Here is a 4562-nt window from a genome sequence, read left to right on the forward strand (position 1 = left end):
CCTCATTTTCTCTGCAAAATAAGAAATCGGATCAAACAAGAGATCGAAGAAATATTTTAAAGGACGATCGACGTGAGCAGTCGACAGGCAGTTACCTTCCATACCAGCAACTTCATCTTGAGCTTTCTTCAATTTTTGTTAGGCCAGCTCCAAGTCAAGGTTGAGTTGCCTTTGCTTCTCCTCAAATTCGGCGAACTTGGAAATGAGAGTACAAGATTTCTACAGAGGGTAAAAGACATATCAATCGACAAGATCAATGATTATTTACTTCTGAGTGAATAAAACTTCAAAGCTTACTGAGACCCCAGCCGACTGCTCGCAGTCGACCGCAGTCTCGGGGACTACACCCAGCGGGTGCAATTGGCGTGCCCCCACTGATTCGGATTCCACTCGGCCGGTCCGCCCGGGTCAAGTAAAAAAAAAGAGACGAACTATTCAGACCCCGGCCAACTGCCAGCAGTCGACCGTGGTCTCGGGGACTACACCTAGTGGGTGCACTTGACGTGCCCCCACTGGTTCAGATCCCACTCGGCCGGTATGCCCGGGTCGAGTGGAAGAAAGGAACGTGAAAAGAAGTACTCAGACCCCAGCCGACTGCCCGCAATCGACTGCGGTCTCGGGGACTACACCCAGTGGGTGCACTTAGCGTGCCCCCACCGGTTCAGATCCCACTCGACCAGACCGAGTGGAAGAGTGCAAATACTAAAGACAACAAAACACCCAGTGGGTGTACAGATTCAAGGCAAACGATAAGAGATTGTATGAAAGAAAATATTTCAGGTAGCATATCCTAATAGAACAAGGTCAGTTGAAAATCAACTTACGTGGACATTGGCCCGAAGAGCCGCGCTGGCATCGTAAGCAGCCTGGTTGTTGTCGTGCACCGTCTTCATCCGCTGCATCATCACGCTAGCCTAACGGATGGCCTCCGCAGCGGCATCCGACTAGCTTTCCGGAACATGATAGTTGGTGAAGAAGGGAGCAGATGGCCCAGATGCGGCAGCTTGGAGCTCCGAGGCAAGAGGTTGCACGGCTGAAGGAAACACTGGTACAATCGACGGTGCGGGGCGCTCACTCGATAATGGGACAACAAAAGTTACAGAGGCCCCACCTGCATCTTCAGGTTGTTGGACGGTTGGTTCTGTCGTCAGTACCGGCTGAGATGTCTTGCCAGCCGCTACCTTTTTGTTCTTTCTGGGCCTCGGGGCCACATCTTCATCATCATCCGGAAGCTCAATAATGTTGAGTGGGGCTGCAAATAAATCAGTCGACCCCAAGTGAATCGCCAGAATTTAATCGACCAAATGATCAAGAATAAGATCACGAGAATTGTACCTGGGTTGGAGGTAACCGTGTCTTCCATTTCCTCGTCTCGGTATTGGTGGGAGGAAGTTCCAGAGGTAGCAGCACTGCAAATGTCAACATTCAGTCGGTTATGTTCTGTTGCTCGAGTCGACCAAAGGATTAGGTCAGATGGTTACCCAGAGATGGTGGGAATGGTCACTTTGATTCTGGGCAAAGCCTTCGGCAGTTTGGAGGATGCGGCCTTCAATGGTTTCGGCGCTGGAGGCGGCGCAGTCTTGAGCTGTTTCGGTACCTTCTCGGTCGGCACTGGAGAAGACGTCCGAGGGTGCTTTGAAGACTGCCCAGTTGGTGCGGCCACCAGGTCAGGGGTGCTTGCCGGGTCATGAGCGTTCTTGGACCTCCTTTCTCTTCGAGGAGGCGAGTTGACCTCTTCTTCGTCACTCGAGTCGTCGCTCTCCTCGTCCTCCTCTGCATCCAAGTGCCACTCGCCACTCTCGCCTCCGCTCGCCTCTTCCTTGACATTTTGCTCCTGCACTCCATTGGGCATTGTGTACATATCAACAAGATCCTGAAAGACAATGAACAAAATAAAGACAGTCGACCGTCAACAAGATGCTACATAGTAAATCAAGAAGACACTCGACAATGCAGAATCATACCTGTTCCGGCTGGCGCGAATGGTCGAATGGAACCACCCTCCTGGACCCCCGGGGATTATCCTTGTTGCCGGTAATACCTCTCAGCCACAGCTCCACCGTGTCCTCACTGACATCCTCTGGGTGGATCCGAGTGGAATCCTCGAGTCCCGAGTACATCCACATCGGATGGTCACGAGCTTGGAGTGGTTGGATGCGTCGACTGAGGAAGACCCCCAGCAGGTCCATACCGGTCACTCCGTCGCGGACAAGCTGGACAACCCGCTCGACCAACACCTTCACCTGCACCTTCTCCTCTGGTATCACTCAAGGTGGAGGGCTTCTCCACTCGAGCCATGGAAAAGGGGGGAAGTCCAGTCGACTGGCCTGGGGTCGGCTGGTCCTTGCAGTAGAACCAGGTCAACTGCCAACCCCGGACCGAGTCAGGAAGGATCATAGTTGGGAAAGTGCTTTTGTTCCTCATTTGGATTCCAAGACCCCCGCACATCTGTATCACGTGTGTCCTCCCGTCACTCAGGTTGGCCTTCTTGACCGTCTGAGAGCGACATGTGAATATGTGCTTGAAGAGACCCTAGTGTGGTCGACAACCCAAGAAGTTCTCACACATGGACACGAAAGCGGCAAGGTACACGATGGTGTTTGGAGAAAAGTGGTGGAGCTGAGCCCCAAAGAAGTTCAAGAAACAGCGAAAGAAAGGGTGGGGAGGCAAATAAAACCCGCGGTCGGCATGGGTGGCAAGGAGAACGCACTCACCCTCCTGCGGCTGCGGCTCAGTCTCGTTCCCCGGGAGCCACGCCAATTCGTGGGGGATCAGTCCCCCCTCAACCAGGTCATCGATGTCATCTTGACTGATTGTCGAGCGGATCCAGTCACCCTGGATCCAGCCAGGCGGCAGGCCGGACCTCGACGAAGATCCGCCCCAAATGGTCTTCTTGCCTTCCGCCTCCGCCGTCGCCTTCTTCACACGCTCCAACTCCACTGTCTTCTCCTTCCCCATGGCAGTGAATCGAGTTCGAGCAGGGTGACGACGCCGAGAGCAGAAGCAGGCGCAACGGAGAAATCCGAGGAGGAGGAAGAAGAATAGGGGCGTACTGTTCAAAAGCCCCGGTCCGGCACCTTATATAAGGTCACTTTCGAGTGACTGACTTGTAGGCCCGGACGATCTTATCATATCCCGCAACAGTCGTGCGCGCGATATGTGGTAAAAAAGGTGGCGCGGAGATCGAGGCTGTTGGGGAACGTAGTAATTTCAAAAAAATTCCTACGCACACGCAAGATCATGGTGATGCATAGCAACGAGAGGGGGAGAGTGTGATCTACGTACCCTTGTAGATCGACAACGGAAGCGTTAACTTCGTTGATGTAGTCGTACGTCTTCACGGCCCGACCGATCAAGCACCGAAACTACGGCACCTCCGAGTTCTAGCACACGTTCAGCTCGATGACGATCCCCGGACTCCGATCCAGCAAAGTGTCGGGGAAGAGTTCCGTCAGCACGACGGCATGGTGACGATCTTGATGTACTACCGCCGCAGGGCTTCGCCTAAGCACCGCTACAATATTATCGAGGATTATGGTGGAAGGGGGCACCGCACACGGCTAAGAATATGATCACGTGGATCAACTTGTGTGTCTAGGGGTGCCCCCTGCCCCCGTATATAAAGGATCAAGGGGAGGAGGCCGGTCGGCCCCTATGTTGCGCCAAGGAGGAGTCCTCCTCCTAGTAGGAGTAGGACTCCTACTAGGAGGGGGAAAGAAGTGGGGAGGAAGAAGGAAAGGGGGGCGCCGCCCCCCCTTTCCTAGTACAATTCGGACCAGGGGGGAGGAGGCGCGCGGCCCACCTTTGGATGCCCCTCTCTCTCTCCACTAAGGCCCATATGGCCCATTACCCCTCCCGGGGGGGGGGGTTCCGGTAACCCTCCGGCTCTACGGTTTTCTCCGAAATCACCCGGAACACTTCCGGTGTCCGAATATAGCCGTCCAATATATCGATCTTTATGTCTCGACCATTTCGAGACTCCTCATCATGTCCGTGATCACATCCGGGACTCCGAACTAACTTCGGTACATCAAAACTCATAAACTCATAATATAACTGTCATCGAAACCTTAAGCGTGCGGACCCTACGGGTTCGAGAACAATGTAGACATGACCGAGACACGTCTCCGGTCAATAACCAATAGCGGAACCTGGATGCTCATATTGGCTCCTACATATTCTACGAAGATCTTTATTGGTCAGACCGCATAACAACATACGTGATGTGCATTACCGAGAGGGCCCAGAGATACCTCTCTGACAATCGGAGTGACAAATCCTAATCTCGAAATACGCCAACCCAACATGTACCTTTGGAGACACCTGTAGAGCACCTTTATAATCACCCATTTATGTTGTGATGTTTGGTAGCACACAAAGTGTTCCTCCAACAAACGGGAGTTGCATAATCTCATAGTCATAGGAACATGTATAAGTCATGAAGAAAGCAATAGCAACATACTAAACGATCGGGTGCTAAGCTAATGGAATGGGTCATGTCAATCAGATCATTCAACTAATGATGTGATCCCGTTAATCAAATGACAACTCTTTGTCCATGG

The sequence above is a fragment of the Triticum urartu genome, chromosome 7, assembly GCF_003073215.2.
Source record: "Triticum urartu cultivar G1812 chromosome 7, Tu2.1, whole genome shotgun sequence".
Classification (NCBI taxonomy): domain Eukaryota; kingdom Viridiplantae; phylum Streptophyta; class Magnoliopsida; order Poales; family Poaceae; genus Triticum; species Triticum urartu.